At 44.6% G+C, this 18,119-nt stretch overlaps 1 long non-coding RNA gene across 1 annotated transcript in view; it reads left to right on the top strand.

Annotated features, from left to right (window-relative positions):
• The window catches only part of LOC116529624, an 11,035-nt gene extending 4,449 nt beyond the window's left edge, over positions 1 to 6,586 (top strand). Inside the window, exon 2 of the long non-coding RNA XR_004259568.1 lies at positions 6,517 to 6,586. This is a non-coding gene — a long non-coding RNA (uncharacterized LOC116529624). The remainder of the gene's footprint in view (positions 1 to 6,516) is intronic.
• Positions 6,587 to 18,119: the final 11,533 nt, after the last annotated feature.

Genomic DNA, 18,119 nt, shown 5'->3' with positions numbered 1-18,119 from the left:
TTGTTCTTTTTTTTTCTTTTATTTATTTATTTTTTTATATAGATGAGGTTTCACCATGTTGGCCAAGCTGGTCTTGAACTCCTGGTCTCAAGTGATCCACCCACCTCGACCTCCCAAAGTGTTGGGATTATAGGCATGAGCCACTGCACCTGGCCTTATTTGTTCTTGAGAAGGAGTCTCGCTCTGTCACCCAGGCTAGAGTGCAATGGCACAATCTCGGCTCACTGCAACCTCCGCCTCCTGAGTTCAAATGATTCTCCTGCCTCAGCCTCCTGAGTAGCTGGGACTACAGGTGTGTGCCACCATGCCCAGCTGATTATTTTGTACTTTTAGTAGAGACAAGGTTTCACCATGTTAGCCAGGATGGTCTTGATCTCCTGACCTCATGATCCACCTTCCTTGGCTCCCAAAGTGCTGGGATTGCAGGCATGAGCCACCGTGCCCCGCCTTTATTATTTTTTATACAGATAGGGTCTTGCCATGTTGCCCAGACTGATCTTGAACTCCCAGGCCCAGGCAATTCTCCTATCTCAGCCTCCCAGTGTTGAGATTACTGGAGCTTCTTTTGTGTTCTGTTTTGCATGTAACTTGCATGCAAAGACTTTAGTAGAGTTCTTTTTTGTGGTTGTTTTGGTTTATTTATTTATTTATTTTGCTTCTTCAACCACAAGCTTGAAAAACAGTTTACACTTGCCCAAATATGGAATAGAACTTAAGTCTCGCTGTGTCACCACGCTGGAGTGCAGTGACGCCATCTTGGCTCACTGCAACCTCTGCCACCTGGGTTCAAGTGGTTCTCCTGCCTCAACCTCTTGAGTAGCTGGGACTACAGGCTACTACACCAAGCCCTGCTAATTTTTGTAGTTTTAGTAGAGATGGGGTTATGCCATGTCAGCCAGGACGGTCCTTGATCTCCTGACCTCGTAATTTGCCCGCCTTGGTCTCCTAAAGTGCTGAGATTACAGGCCTGAGCCACCTCGCCCAGCCGTGTCTTCTTTCAAGATATAATCAAGACAGAGTTTCAGGCTGGGTGTAGTGGCTCACACCTCTAATCCCAGCACTTTGGGAGGATTGCTTGAGGCCAGGAGTTTGAGACCAGCCCAGCTAACATAGCAAGACTCCTTCTCTCTCTTTTTTTTTTTTTTTACATTCATTTGGTTAACTTTCATCCGTGAAAATCTTTATCCTTCTCTTATTAAATAAAAATGTTATTAACAACAACAACGAAAAGACAGAGCTTCAACAAATTTTTAGAGGCTAAGCACCGTGGCTTATGCCTGTAATTTTAACACTTTGGGAAATGTGACCCAAACTACCCAAGGGGTTCACCTTGCCTGCTGCCTAGATAGAGCCCACTCATCAAGACAAGGGTATTGCCATAGAGAAAGAGTAATTTATACAAAGCCCGTTGTGAGGGAGACTAGACTTTTATTATTATTCAAATCAGCTTCCCCTAGCATTTGGGGAGCAGAGTTTTTAAGGATAACTTGGCAGGTTGGGGGAAGCCAGTGAGCCAGGGGTGCTAATTGGTCAGGGATGAATTTGTAGAGAGTGGAAGCTCTCTTCTTGTGTTGAGTCAGTTCCTGGGTGAGGGGGGGTGGGCACAAGATCAGATGAGCCAGTTTATTGATCTGGGTGGTGCCAGCCGATCCACCATTTGCAGGGTCTGCAAAATATCTCAAGCATTGATCTTAGGAGCAGTTTAGGGAGGGTCAGAATCTTGTAGCCTCCAGCTGCATGACCCCTAAACCGTATTTCTAATGTTGTGGCTAATATTAGTTCTACAAAGGCAATGTAGTGCCCAGGCAAGGAGGTCTGCTTTGGGAAAGGGCTGTTACCATCTTTGTTTAAACTAAACTAAGTTTCTCTCAAAGTTAGTTCAGCCTACACCCAGGAATGAACAAGGACAGCTTGAAGGTTAGAAGCAAGATGGAGTTGGTTAAATTAGATCTCTTTCACTGTCTCAGTCATGATTTTGCAAAGGTGGTTTCAGAGGCTGAGGCAGAAGGATCTCTTGAGGCCAGAAGTTCGAGACCAGGCTGGGTAACTAAGCAAGACCCCATCTGTACAAAACAATAAAAATTCTTAGACAAAAGTAGATCACCAAGAATATTTAAGAGACCTTGTAATATCTGTCTTTTATTTTTTTGAAATGGAATCTTGCTTGGTCTCCCGGACCAGAGTGCAGTGGTGCGATCTTGGCCATTACAACCCCTGTCTCCCAGCTTCAAGCGATTCTCCTGCTTCAGCCTCCTGAATAGCTGGGATTACAGGCACATGCCACCACACCTGGCTAATTTTTGTATTTTTAGTAGAGATGGGGTTTTGCTATGTTGGCCAGGCTGGTCTCAAACTCCCAACCTCAAGTGATCCACCTAACTCAAGTGATCCACCCACCTTGGCCTCCCAAAGAATTGGGATTACAGGTGTGAGCCACCACACCAGGCTCTTTTCAGTTGTACATAAATGTTAATTTCCAGGTTACTGTGTCAGAGACTGAAGTGAAAAGGAAATAAGTGTTTTCAAAGTAGTTCAAGATCTCTATGACAGCCCGTTTCCAAGGTGGCCCCCAATGGTCCTCACTTGGTGATAATCATGCCTTTGTGTCGTCCTGTCCCATGTTAAATAAAGGCTGACTGAGGGATCAATAGAATAATCCAGAAGTGACAGTATGTGACTACTAAGACTAAGTCATCAAAGACACGGCCTCCTTTGCCTTGCTCTCTTGAGTTACTCACTTTTAAGGATAATAAGTAGCCCTGGGAGAGATCCACATGCAAAGGAACTGAGGCCTACTGACCACAGCCAATACCAGCTTGCCACTGTAAGAGGGCAGGAAACCTACCCTACAGCCCCTTCAGATGATCACAGCCCTAGCTGATATATTGACTGCAACTTCCTGAAAAACTCAAGTCAGAACTGCCCAGGCAAGTCACTCTTGAATTCCTGACCCACAAAAAACTGTGAGATGAGTTTATTGTTTTTTAAATCACTAAACTTTGGGGTAATTTGTTATATAGGACATATGTTATTATTAATAATATAATCTCTATTTTTAAGAATAATGGTGGATGGGTGCAGTGGCTCACGCCTGTAATCCCAGCACTTTGAAAGGCTGAGGCTGGCAGATCACCTGAGGTAAGGAGTTCAAGACCAGCCTGGCCAACATGGTGAAACTCTGTCTCTACTAAAAATACAAAAATTAGCTGGGCGTGTTGGTGGGTGCCTGTAATCCCAGCTACTTGGGAGGCTGAGGCAGGGAGAATTGCTTGAACCCAGGAGGCGGAGGCTGCAGTGAGTTGAGATTGCACCACTACACTACAGCCTGGGTGACACAGCGAGACTCCGTCTCAAAAAAAAAAAAAAAAAAATGGTAACAGGAAAGGCTAGCTGTAATATGGCCTATATTATTGTAACAAAATGGCCTTTTCCAAATTTAGCCGGTAAGATTTTTTTTTTAAATATTTATTTATTTATTTATTGAGACAAGAGTCTTGCTCTGTCACCCAGACTGGAGAGTGTGCAGTGGTGCCATCTCAGCTCACTGCAACCTCTGCCTCCCAGGTTCAAGTGATTTTCCTGCCTCAGCCTCCTGAGTAGTTGGAATTACAGGCGCCTGCCACCATGCTAGCTAATTTTTTGTATTTTTAGCAGAGATGGGGTTTTGCCAAGTTGGCCAGGCTGATCTCGAACTCCTGACCTCAGCTGATCCGTCTGCCTCAGCCTCCCAAAGTGCTGGAATTACAGGCGTGAGCCACTGCACCCGGCCTATTTAAAAAAAAATTTTTTATATACAGGGTCTCCTTCTGTTGCCCAGGCTGGAGTGAAGTGGTGTGATCATAGCTTGCTGCAGCCTCAAACTCCTGGGCTCAAGCAATTCTCCCACCTTAGCCTCTTGATTAGCTAAGACTACAGGCATGTGCCACCATGCCCAGCTAATTTTTGTTTTTTTAATAGAGATGGGGTCTCACTGTGTTGCCCAGGGTGGTCTCAAACTCCTGGCTTCAGGTTGTTCTCCTGCCTTGTCCTCCCAAAGTGCTGTTATTACGTATGTACGCTACCATGGCTAGCCTGTCTAGTATGATTTTCTTAAACAACAGTACATTTATGTTTAAAGTAAATTTGGCAAGAAATATCCTATTTAGTTTACAAAGCTATTGTGAGAAGGCACTCCTAATTTTGTAGGATGAACCAGTCAACAGGCATTACAGCAAGTGTACATGAAAGAAGTCAGACAAGTTTGGGAAGTGCCAGGTGAAGCAAAGTTGAACAGACTTGTTTGTTGAAGGACTTCTTAGAAGCTTAGAGGCCTCATGATGCTGACACGTGCTGGGATTTTATAAGGCAGGTTTATGATATACAGCATTTTCTATACTTACTCAAACAAGAACCTTGTTTTCAAAGATTAGCTAATGAGACTAGAACTTCTGAAATATACTTGGACTACTCGAACTAAGAGAAATGACCCATGGAGTAAAATTTTCCCAGTGCAGATTAATTCCCTAGTAACCCATCAGTCTTATCACTGAGTGATAATAATCAATGCTCCCCACTTAGAGCAAACAGAATAAAAAATTTGATCAAATTGAGGCTGGTCTGAGTGCAATGGTGTTTACAACAAATTGATCACAGCCAGTTATAGATTTCTTTGTTCCTTCTCTGCTCCCTCTGTTTCCCTTGACTAGCCTTACATAGATTTTAAAAATCAAATTGTAAATTAAAGGCAGGTATAAACATAAAATCGTAAAAAACTTGTAATGGCTTGCAACCATTTAAGGAAGTGTTCAAATTCTCACATTAGTCAGAGAAACGTAAGTTAAAATTCGATGAGGCAAGGCGAAGTGGCTCACGCCTGTAATCCCAGCACTTTGAGAGGCCAAACGGGGAGGACTCCTTGAAGTCAGGAGTTTGAGACCAGCCTGGGCAGCAAAGGGAGATCCCATCTCTTAAAAAAAAAAAAAGAAAAAGAGAAGAAAAGAAAAAACTTTATTTATTTATTTGAGCTAGAATCTCACTCTGTTGCCCAGCCTGGAGTGCAGTGGTGCTATCTCGGCTCACTGCAAACTCTACCTCCCAGGTTCCAGTGATTCTCCTGCCTCAGCGTCCCAGGTAGCTGGGATTACAGGCATGTGCCACCATGCCTGGCTAATTTTTTTTTTTTTTTTTTTGATATGGAGTCTCGATCTGTGGCCCAGGCTGGAGTGCAATGGCATGATTTTGGCTCACTGCAACTTCTGCCTCCTATATTCAAGCAATTCTCCTGCCTCAGCTTTCTAAGTAGCTGAGATTACAGACGCATGTCACTATGCCCGGCTAATTTTTGTATTTTTAGGACAGATGAGATTTCACCATGTTGGCCAGGCTGGTCTCGAACTCCTGAGGTCTTGATCTGCTTGCCTCGGCCTCCCAAAGTGCTGGGATTACAGGCGTGAGCCACCACGCCCAGCCTATATATGTCTCTTGATATACAGGTACATGGTTTCTCTAGGGTGTATACCTACAGTTAAATTGCTGGGATCTAAGGTATGCACATCTTCAACTTTATATGTATATAAATATATATATTAGGGAAAAACTCTCTCAAACAGTGTTTCTCCTCTGCTCTCACACCAACACAATAGTAATCAATAAATAAGACTTCTATGATCCTGAAATATGTGGAGATATCTTCCCACCAGCAAGAAAGTTGCAACAGACACCAGCTGGGCATCCTCCAATTCAGTCCCAACACGGTCTACCTGGAGACAGCGTCAGATTCCACGAGTTGAGGGCTCAGTCCGCAAGACTGCCCCCACACGGCCCTGACACCAGTTGCAAATCCGGGCCTCCGGAACTTCTGACAGACTGGCTTCAAGTTCTGGTTCCCAAGACTCCCACTTTGGGTTCAATTAATTTGCTGGAGCAATTCACAGAACTCAAGGAAACAGTTTGCCAGTTTATTATGAAGGATGTTATAAACAATAAAGATGGAGAGATGTGTAAGGCAAGGTATTGGGGAAGGGGTGCAGAACTTCCATGGGCTCCTTTGCTGCACCACCCTCCAGGGGCTTCCACATGTTCAGCTATCTGGAAGCTCTGTGAATCTCGTCCTTTCAGGTTTTTAAAATGAGTTCATTACATAGGCATGACTGATAACTATGTATAAATGATTGGACAAAGAGGTCCAGGTGCGGTGGCTCATGCCTGTAATCCCAGCACTTTGGGAGGCTGAGGCAAGTGGATCACCTGAGGTCAGGAGTTCAAGACCAGCCTGACTGACAGGGTGAAATCCTGACTCTACTAAAAATACAAAAAAATTAAGCCGGGTGCGGTGGTTCAAGCCTGTAATCCCAGCACTTTGGGAGGCCGAGGCGGGTGGATCACAAGGTCAAGAGATCGAGACCACCCTGGTCAACATGGTGAAACCCCATCTCTGCTAAAAATACAAAACATTAGCTGGGCATGGTGGTGCATGCCTGTAATCCCAGCTACTCAGGAGGTTGAGGCAGGATAATTGCCCGAACCCAGGCGGCAGAGGTTGCGGTGAGCCGAGATCGCGCCATTGCACTCCAGCCTGGGTAACAAGAGTGAAACTCCGTCTCAAAAACAAAACAAAACAAAACAAACAAACAAACAAAAAAAATTAGTCAAGCGTGGTGGCACATGCCTGTAATCCTGGCTACTTGGGAGGCTGCGGCAGGAGGATTGCTGGAACCCGGGAGGCAGAGGTTGCAGTGAGCTGAGATCACATCACTGCACTCCAGGCAACAAAGCGAGACTCTGTCACACATACAAAATAAAAAAGATTGGATAAAGAGTATGATCTCACACAAGGCCTGCCCAGATTCTTCCTGGCCTCTCTGTGCCGCAGCTTTCCTTCCTCCAGAGTATGGGACAGGAGGACTCTTTCTGGAATGAGGCTCTTTGACCCGCAGTCAGATGAGAGTCCTGCCTTCATGCAAGAAAAAGGAGGACAGGAGGGCAGAGAGGGATTCTGTTTCCTAAGGCCTAAAGCACCTCCAACATTATAACTTAAAAGACTGTAACAAGGTAACAAGAGCTATGGGAGTTCTGAGCCAGGAGCTGTGGATGAAAATCTGGAATGTATATATAGCATAGTGTGTAGTTTTTCTTGAATGTTACATAATGGAATCATACCCTATGTGTTCTTTTGCAGCTTGCTTCTGCTCAAGTATCTTGTTTAGATATTTCACATGGCATATCTGAAGTTCAGTCACTTTCTCCTGTTTGGCATCTGATTGTATAGATACCCAACAATTTATTCATTTTCAGGTTGTTTCCAGTTCTTTTAGTTTTTTTCTTTTTGGAGACAGGGTCTTACTCTGTTGTCAAGGCTAGAGTCCAGTGGCCTGATCATGGCTCATTGCAGCCTTGACCCTCCAGGCTGAAGCCATTCTCCCGCCTCAGCCTCTTGAGTAGCTGAGACTACAGGCATGCACCACCACACCTGGCTAATTTTTGTATTTTTTGTAGAAATACAGTTTTGCCATGTTGCCCAGGCTGGTCTCAAACGCCTGGGCTCAAGTGGTCCGCCTGCCTCAGTCTCCCAAAGTGCTGAGATTACAGGTGCAAGCCATTGTACCAAGCTGATTTTTTACTATTATGAAAAATGGTAGTAGTGTTGCAAGAAAAATTCTATTTTTTTAAAAAAATTGATTTTTAATTGTTATGGGTATATCATAAGTGTATATATTCATGGAATAAATGACACATCTTGATACAGACATACAGTGTGAAATAATTAGAGTAAGTGGGGTATCCATTGCCTCCAGCATGTATCATTTCTCTGTGTTGCAAACGTTCCAATTTACTCTTTTAGCTATTTTTATTTATTTATTTATTTTTATAAAGATGAGGTTTCACCATGATGGCCAGGCTGGTCTTGAACTCCTGACCTCAGGTAATCCACCCACCTTGGCCTCCCAAAGTGCTAGGATTACAGGCGTGAGCCACTGCACCCAGCCTCTATTAGCTATTTTAAAGTGTACTATAAATTAGAGTTGACTGTAGTCATCCTGTTGTGCTATCAAATACTAGATCTTCATGAGGTCAGGAGTTCAAGACCAGCCTGGCCAACATGGTGAAACCCTGTCTCTACTAAAGATACAAAAAAATTAGCTGGGCATGGTGGTGCACACCTGTAATCCCAGCTACTCAGGAGGCTGAGGCAGGAGAATCATTTGAACCTGGGAGGCGGAGGGTTCAGTGAGCCGAGATTGCGCCATTACACTTCAGCCTGGGCAATAGGATGAGACTCTGTCTAAAACCAAAACAAAAACACAGAAACAACAACAAAAAAACCTAGATCTTATTCATTCTACCTAAGTACATTTTTGTACCCACTAACTATTCCTCACAGCCCCACTACCCATCCTAGCTTCTTGTAATCATCATTCTACGTACTATCTTCATGAGTTCAATTGTTTTAATTTTTAGCTCCTGTAAATGAATAAGAACATGTGAAGTTTGTCTTTCTGTGCCTGGCTTATTTCACTTAACATGATGTCCTTCAGTTCTACCATGCAAATGACAGGCTCTCATTTTATTTATGGATGAATAGAATATATTCTGTTGGGAATATGTACCACATTTTCTTTCTTTCTTTTTTTTTTTTTAAATAAAGACGAGGTTTCACCATATTGATCAGGCTGATCTTGAACTCCCAACCTCAGGTGATCCACCTGCCTTAACCTCCAAAGTGCTTGGATTACAGGCGTGAGCCACCAAGCCTGGCCTACCACATTTTCTGTATCCATTTGTCTGCTGCAATATAAATCCTTGAACATGTCTCTTCATGTACAGTACATGGGTTTCTCTAGGATGTAGACTTAGAGTTAAATTGCTGGGATCTAGGGTATGCACATGCCCAACTTTATTAAGTAATATCACACTGTTTTACAAACTGATTGAGCCAATTTACACTCTCACCATAGTAGATGAAAGTTCCAATTGCTCTGCATGTTCCCTAGTACTTAATGTAGTCAGAGCTTTAAATTGTTTTCAATATAGTAGATATAAAATGAATAGTATCTCATTATAGCTTTAGTTTACTTCTTCCTTAGAAATGATGAGGTTGAGCACCTTTCTGTATGTTTATTTATTTTTAACTTTTAATTTTTATTTTTTGAGACAAAGTAAGACTCTTGCCCAGGCTTGAGTGCAGTGGCACAATCTTGGCTCACTGCAACCTCCACCTCCTGGGTTCAAACGATTCTTCTGTCTCAGCCTCCAAGGTAGCTGGAACTACAGGTGTCCGCCACCATGCCTGGCAAATTTTTTGTATTTTTTGCAGAGACTGGGTTTCACCATGTTGGTCAGGCTGGTCTCAAACTCCTGACCTCAAATGATCTGCCCACCTTGGCCTCCCAAAGTGCTGGGATTACAGGCGTGAGCCACTGTGCCTGGCTTCTTTTTATTTTTTCATTTTTGAGACAGGGTCTTGCTCTGTCACTCAGGCTGGAGTGCAGTGGCATGATCATTGTTCACTTGTAGCTTTGACCTCCCTGGCTCATGCTTGTGGCACATAACTGGGTAATTTTTGATTTTTTTTTTTAAGTTTGACACAGAGTCTTGCACTGTCCCCCAGGCTGGGGTACAGTAGAGTGACCTCAGCTCACTGCAATCTCCACCTCCTGGGTTCAAGCAATTCTCTTGCCTCAGCCTCCCGAGTAGCTGGGACTGCAGCTGTGTGCGCCACCATGCCCAGCAATTTTTTTTTTTTGTATTTTTAGTAGAGATGGGGTTTCACCATGTTGGCCAAGATGATCTTGATCTCCTGATCTCGTGATCCTCCCGCCTCGGCCTCCCAAAATGCTGGGACTACAGGCATGAGCCACTGAGCCCAGCCAATTTTTGATTTTTTTGTAGAGATAGGGGTCTTACTCTGTTGCCCTAAGCTGGTTTTGAACTCCTGGGCTCAAGCAATCTGCTTACCTCTGCCTCCCAAAACACTGGCATTACAGGCATGACTCACTACACCTAGTCTATATGTTTATTGGAGATTTTTTTTTTTTTTTTAAGGCAGAATTTCACTCTTGTTGCCCAGACTGGAGTACAATAGTGTGATCTCAGCTCACCGCAACCTCCGCCTCCTGGGTTTAAGCAATTCTCATGCCTCAGCCTCCTGAGTAGCTGGGATTACAGGCATGTGCCACCAGACCTGGCTAATTTTTATAGTATTAGTAGAAATGACTTTCTCTATGTTGGTCACACTGGTCTTGAACTCCTGACCTCAGGTGATCCGTCTGCCTCAGCCTCCCAAAGTGCTGGGGTTACAGGCATCGGCCACCGCTCCCAGTCGGCTGTTGGTATTCTCTTTGTTATAAAATGTCTTTTGCAGCCTTGTTTGGTGGCTCAAGACTGTAATCTAATTCCAGTGGTTTTGGGTGCCAAGGTAGGAGGATCACTTGAGCCTAAGAGTTCAGGGATGTAGTCAACTATGTTTGTGCCACTGCACTCCAGCCTGGGTGTCAGAGTGAGACCCTATCTCAAATAAATAAATAAATAAAATTTTAAAATAAAATAAAATTTACAATTATTTCCTCTCAGCACTTGGAAGTCATTCCACTGACTTCTGAATTCCAGTGTTGCATGGAGAAGTCAGCTATGTGTCTATTTGTCATTCTTTTGTAGGTAATCTGCCTTTTCCCTCTAGTTGCTTCCCTCTTCTTCCCAAGACTACATGGGAGACTGAGGCAAGAGAACCCAGGAGGCAAAGGTTGCAGTGGGCCGAGATCACTGTCTTTATTATTCCCTCTGGAATTCTAATTAGATGTACATTGCACCTCCTTAACTATCTCTTCTGTGTTTTTTTTTTCTTTTAGGTGGGATCTTGCTATGCTGCCCAGGCTGGAGTGCAGTGGCCACTCATAGATATAATCATGACACACTACAGCCTGGAACTCCTGGTCTGAAGCAATCCTTCCATCTCAGCCTGAATCTGGCTTCTGTATCTTTTAAACCTATGCTTCATATTTTCTATGTTTTTATTTCTGTGTTGCACTGCATGTAATATCTTCACAATGGACTCTAACTCTTCCTTTTAATCTGGGATTTAACCCATGCAATGGGTTTTTTATATTAATTATTACATTTTTTTCTTTCTAGAAGTTACATTTGATTCTTTGTTAAATCTTTTTGATTAACTTTGATGACTTTTTTCTTGGTTGTATTTTTACCTTCTAATTCCCTCTGATTTATTTCAAGATATTAAACAGACATCATATATCCTATATATAATAACCATGTCTGATCTTTATGGGTATGGTTCTATAGTTGGTTGTTTCTGTTTGTAGGAGTTTGTTTCCTGGTATAGTGAGACTTTTTTTTAGTATTTTTTGATATATCATAGTTGTACATATGAGATATACATTTTTCTTATTGAGCTATGTTACTTGAAACTTTATGGGAAATCTTTAAGACCTCTATTTAGTGGCATTTTTCTGCACTGGCAATCCAGGAATATTTTAATTGTTCATCTTGTAATATTTGGGACCACACAGGTGACATGATTATGTCTGTACCTAAATATATATGAGTTGATGTATGGGGTAGAAAATTCTCAGGAAGAAAAAATAAAATAAAAATAATAAATAAAAATAAAAAATAAGAAAATTCTCAGGAGGCCAGGCTCAGTGGCTCATGCCTGTTATCCCAGGACTTTGGGAGGCTAAAGTGTGCCTTCAGCACCAATTGACAGCCCTGCACCCAATCAGAAGTACTTTCCGTCCAGGGGTAGTGGCTCATGCTTGTAATCCCAGCACTTTGGGAGGCTAAGGCAGGTGGATCATGAGGTCAGAAGTTCCAGACCAGCCTGGCCAAGACAGCAAAACCCCGTCTCTAGTAAAAAAAAAAAAAAATACAAAAATTAGCTGGGCACGGTGGCAGGCGCCTGTAATCCCAGCTACTTGGGAGGCCGAGGCAGGAGAATTGCTTGAATCCAGGAGGCAAAGTTTGCAGTGAACTGAGATTGAGCCACTGCACTCCAGCCTGGGCAGTAGAGTGAGACTCCATCTAAAAAAAAAAAAAAAAAAAGCTGGGCAAGGTGGCTCATGCCTGTAATCCCAGAACTTTGTTTGGGAGGCCGAGGTGGGCAGATCGTGAGGTCAAAAAATCAAGACCATCCTGGCCAACATGGTGAAACCCCGTCTCTACTAAAAATGCAAAAATTAACTGGTCATGGTGGCGGACACCTGTAGTTCCAGCTACCTTGGAGGCTGAGACAAAAGAATCGTTTGAACCCAGGAGGTGGAGGTTGCAGTGAGCCAAGATTGTGCCACTGCACTCCAGCCTGGTGACAGAGCAAGACTCTGTCTCAAAATAAAAAGAAGAAGAAGAAAAAAAGAAGTACTTTCCAGTTTTCATCTGCCATTCAGTGGAAAAGTGGGTGGGTTGCAAAAGGTGTAGCCTGATGATTTTGTTACTTGGGTGTGGAGAGGTGGGGTTTTCCTTTTGATTCCATTCTAGGGAGCCATCACTCATCTGGCCTTAGGTTCCCTGCCTTCAGACCCTATTCTCTTGCCTCACAAGGAATCTGGAAGAATACAATAAGTAACTTCTGTGCAGCCAGTAGCTTACCTTGCTTCTTGTGGTGTGGCCTGACACCCTGAGATCTTGGAGCTCTCTCAGGTGGTCATTCTGCACATGTCCAGGGACTCACCTGCAGTTTTACCATCCACTATGGATCAGGATTCAAACAAGGAGAGGGGTGGCCAGAAGCCACAGAGAAATGTCCTAACACCTGCTGGTGCCTGGGGGAGACTTCACCCTGCTGAAGGTGGGACCCTTGGGATTATAACAATTCTATGCTCCTCAGTTTGAAAGTTCAACCAACATTTATGTATTTATTTTATTTTTATTTTTGAGATGGAGCCTTGCTCTGTTCCCCAGGCTGGAGTGCAGTGGTGCAATCTCAGCTCACTGAAACCTCTGCTTTCTGGGTTCAAGCGATTCTTCTGCCTTAGCCTCCTGAGTAGCTGGGATTACAAGCGCCCACCATCATGATAGCTAATTTTTGTATTTTTAGTAGAGATGGGATTTCACCATGTTGGCCAGGCTGGTCTTGAACTCCTGACCTCAGATGATCTGCCCACCCTGGTCTCCCAAAGTGCTGGGATTACAGGTGTGAGCCACTGTGCCTAGCTGTAACAAACATGTATTGTTTCATACTTCATGTCAGATTTTAGCCACAACTGCACAGATACAAATATGAAACAGAGAAAGTTACTGCTCTTGAGAAGCTCATAATCTCAGGGCATGTCCTTCAGCAAAGAAAGAGAAAGACACAGGCACAGATAATTTAAATACATCGTGGTAGATGTCATGGTGGTGGTGAACTCAGAGTGCAATGAAGATGAGCTGACTTTGCATTTACATGCAAGGAACTGTAACTGCCCAATGAGTTCATCTTGCCCACTAGCCAGATAGAGCTGATTTATCAAGACAGAGGAATTGCAGGCTGGGTGCAGTGACTCACCCCTGAAGTCCCAGCCCTTTGGGAGGCTCAGGCAGGCAAATCATTTGAGGTCAGGAGTTTGAGATCAGCCTGACCAACATGGTGAAACTCCATCTTTACTAAAAATACACACACACACACAAATTAGCCAGATGTGGTAGTACTTGCCTGTAATCTCAGCTACTCGGGAGGCTGAGACTGGAGAATTGCTTGAACTTGGGAGGCGGAGGTTACAATGAGCTGAGATCATACCACTGCACACCAGCCTGGGCGACAGAGTGAGACTCGGTCTTAAAAAAAAAAAAAAAGGAGAAGACTGGTGCTCTGGCCCCAAAGAGTCATGATCTTGGTGAATTCACCACAGTTCAGGGTCAAGCTCTGAATTTTCCATGCTTAGAAATGTGAACGTGTGGCTGGGCGAGGTGGCTCATGCCTATAATCCCAGCACTTTGGGAGGCCAAGGTGGGTGGATCACCTGAGGTCAAGAGTTTGAGACCAGCCAGGCCAACATGGTGAAACCTCGTCTCTACTGAAAATACAAAAATTAGCCAGGCGTGATGGCAGGTGCCTGTAATCCCAGCTACTCGGGAGGCTGAGGCAGGAGAATCACTTGAACCCGGAAGGCAGAGGTTGCAGTGAGCCGAGATTGTGCCACTGCACTCCAGCCTGGGTGACAGAGTGAGACTCCATCTCAAAAAAAGAAATGTGAACTTGTCTATATCTCAGAACTGATACAATTTGAAGATACTAATTCAGATTAATGAAATTTACATGAAACTGGGTATACAAATTCTAAATGAAAATTTATTAATTTACAAATATTTAAGAGTATATCAGCCTGATAGGTTTTGCAAACACTTTTTGAACCAAACTCAATGCCAATACCTGTTATGGGTGCTGGAGATACAGAGATAAATAAAATACTGACTTTGTTTTCTTTTATATTTTCCTGTTTCTGAGTAGATCACAAGGGTTTATTTTCTGAGAGCTCCCTAACTTGTGTGTGCACTGAGTGTGGGCAGACACTTTTTCTCTCTGAAATCACACAGCGTAGAAAGCAGCTTGTTGAGCATCAAATCACAACAGAGGTTGACTGGAGGGCTGGAACAATCAGTAGTGTCTTTGATGGCCAGGGATAACTGGATATTAGAGTTGAGGTGGCCCAGCCACAACCCTGCTGCAGGCCTGCGAGCAAGCACTGCCTCCTGATGCTCTTTGCACTTCCATAGCTGAGCAGGACCTTTTTTCTGCGGACATTTTTCTTTTTTCTTGTTTCCTTTTTGAGACAGAGTCTTGCTCTGTCACCCAGGCTGGAGTGCAGTGGCATGATCTCAGTTCACTGCAAGCTCTGCCTCCCGGGTTCAAGTGATTTTCCTGCCTCAGCCTCCCGAGTAGCTGGGACTATAGGCACGCACCACCACGCCTGGCTAATTTTTTGTATTTTTAGTAGAGACAGGGTTTCATCGTGTTAGCCAGTGTGATCTCGATCTCCTGACTTCGTGATCCTCCTGCCTTGGCCTCCCAAAGTGCTGGGATTACAGGCGTGAGCCACTGTGCCCGGCTGACACTTTTCATCTTACGTGAAAGCTGTCTCAGTCCTGGGTGCCGAAGGATTGCTGGTGGCAGTCACCCGGCTCTCACCCATGCTGCATTGATCTTACTAACATATCACTCAGGACAGGACCTGGTTTCCCCAGTTTCTCACTCCTTGAGGGTCCCTCATTCTTGCCTGCATGTTGATCTGGGCCATTCTGATTCGATCCTTGGCATTCCCTCTGTGAGCTTCTACCTTGCTTTGGTCACTTTTCTCTCAGCTGTGGTTTCAAGCAGTTGTCAAATTCCTTCAATCTTCCACCCAGTCTCTCTCTTCCTAACTCCTAGCAGGTAACCTTGCCACCAACTTTAGTTAGAAGATGCGGGTGAGGTGTAACTTCCTTATACATATGTAGGGATAAGCTCCCTACAGAAAGCCTCAGTGTCTGACAGGAGTGCCCCAGGTGTCTCCCAGGTTCCTCCTTCTACTACTCTGTCCGCTCCAGTGCTTGGCTGCTTTTGTGCCATCTGAGTCCTTTCTCTCCGCTCTGTCCCTATGGTGGGCAGTGGGCTTGGCTCTCAGTTCTGGCCTTTCCTCTTATTTTCCCTTGCTCTATACTCTGCATGGCCCTTGTTGGTGTGAAAAGAAACCAAAAATATTTCACCCCAAAATATACTTCTTTGACTTATTTTGAGATGGCTATTCGGAGGGCCTGCAGACAGGAATAGTCCTGAAAAGCTGCTTTTTGTGGAGGAGATTTACATCTGTAGAGAAAAAGCCACATTTGTGAAATACACAGCCAGGCTTTCTCTGAGCCCCACTTCCCTTCCCCAGATCTAAGAAAGACTAACTCAACCACAGGCTGCCATCTATTCTTTCTGAGATGACCTAAGATATTTAAGATATTCTCTTTCTTTCTTTTCTTTTCTTTTTTTTTTTTTTTAGACAGAGTCTTGCTCTGTCACCCAGGCTGGGTGTAGCGGTGCCATCTCGGCCCACTGCAACCTCTGCCTCTCAGATTCAAGCAATTCTTGTGTCTCAGCCTCCTGAGTAGCTGGGACTACAGGTGCGTGCCACCATGCCCGGCTAAGTTTTTTTGTATTTTTGGTAGAAACGGAGTCTCACCATGTTGCCCAGGCCGGTCTTGAACTCCTGAGCTCAGGCAATCCGCCCACCTCGGCCTCCCAAATTGCTGGGATTACAGGTGTGAGCCCCCGCACCTTGTTGACCTAAGATATTTTCACCTGCAGAATAAGACAAACTTTTCTTGGCAGGCTTTCTTCTTTCACTCTCCCATTAGCCTGTGTGGCCACCTCCCTCAGGGCCTGGAGAAACTTGGTCTTCGGGCTTATTCATTTATCCTGAAAATGATTGACTCCCACAACCAGCCCCCAATCCATCTTTTCCCCAGTGAAGAGGACATTTAAGCATCAACCATCTGGCCCTCCTTTGAGTTAATATCTTGTATGACTCCCTTGCACAGGCATGCATGTAATGAATCTGTTATACTTTCCTCTGTGACCCTTTGTAGTGGGGAGGGAAGAGCTCACCCTTTCTGCCCCCACAGCATTCCCTGAGTCTTGTCTTAGATCTTCTTCTTCCTAATTTCTCACGCTGAGTGACCTCGCCGGTTCCCATGGCTTGAGTTGCCATCTCTGTGTAACTCCTAAATCTCTTTTTTTCCAGCTGTTTGCCGACTCCTCCCAACCCCCATCCATTCTCTTCCTTGTTCTGTGCCTTGAGGCACCTTGCCCTCTGGCTTCTGGTTGAGTTTAGCTAATGAGAAGACTCTGGAATAGGAAGGCGGAGACTAAGGGGATTGGGATATTCCTGCTTCTATTTCCATTCTGCTCCAGTGGGGGCTGTCTTCCTGCACAACTGCAGCTCTGCCAGGGACCCTTGTCCACGGCTCCAGCTCTCGCAGGACTCAGTGAACACTGCACGGCTTCCAACTGTTGTTCATTCCTGGATATTCGACATCTCTTAATGGCTTTCCTTACCCTTCCCAGACCTTCAAATCTAGCTGAAGATGCCTTCTCCTTCCTGCTGGTGCCCTGACTGATACATAACTCCTGTTTATCCCTGGAGCAACTGCTCCCTGAACATCTCTGCAGATGCCCCTGACTCAACAAGTCCGGAACAGAATTCATTTCCCCCCAAATTGCTTTTCTTCTTGCTCCTGATTATTTTTTTTTTTTGAGACAGAGTCTCACTCTGTTGCCCAGGCTGGAGTGCGGTGGTGAGATCTCGGCTCACTGCAACCTCCGCCTCCAGGGTTCAAGCCATTCTCCTGCCTCAGCCTCCCGAGTAGCTGGGACTACAGACATGCATCACCACACCCAGCTAATTTTTGTAGTTTAAGTAGAGATGGGGTTTCACCACGTTGGCCAGGCTGGTCTTTAACTCCTGACCTCGTGATCTGCCCACCTCGGCCTTCCAAAGTGCTGGGATTACAGTCATAAGCCACTGTGCCCAAATTTTTTTCTTTTTTTTTTTGAGACATAGTCTTGCTCTATAGCCCAGGCTGGAGTGCAGTGGCGTGATCTCGGCTCATTGCAACTTCTACCTCCTGGGTTCAAGTGATTCTCCTACCTCAGCCTCCCAAGTAGTGGGATTACAGGCATGCACTACCATGCCCAGCTAATTTTTGTATTTTTAGTAGAGACAGGGTTTCACCATTTTGGCCAGGCTGGTCTCGAACTCCTGACCTCAAGTGATCCACCCACCTCAGCTTCCCAAAGCATTGAGATTACAGGCTTGAGCCACTGTGCCTGGCCATTCTTCCAGATTTCTCCATCTTATTTATGGGCACCACTATCAACCTCAGTAGTTATTCCATTTGGAAATCTTAGCTTCATCCTAGGCTCCTCCCTTATACATTGTTAAGTCCCATCATGGTGACTTAACTACCCCTGAGCATCTCTTGAATCTGTTCCTTTCTCTCATTCCCGCCCCCACTGCCTAGCCAGTGCTTTGCTAAGGCCTACTTATCACTTGCCTTGACTCATGCAAGCCTGACTGGTCTTCTTGCCTCTAGTCTTGCCTGCTTCAAACCCTTCTTTACATTGCAGGTTCCAGTGGTCTTTTTCTTTTCTTTTCTTTTCTTTTCAATTTTTTTCTTTAGTGAGTTGT

This window comes from Sapajus apella, unplaced genomic scaffold (genome assembly GCF_009761245.1).
Source record: "Sapajus apella isolate SASKATOON/1434 unplaced genomic scaffold, GSC_monkey_1.0 scaffold62, whole genome shotgun sequence".
Taxonomy (NCBI): Eukaryota; Metazoa; Chordata; class Mammalia; order Primates; family Cebidae; genus Sapajus; species Sapajus apella.
This window is presented reverse-complemented; position numbering and strand designations above follow the sequence as displayed.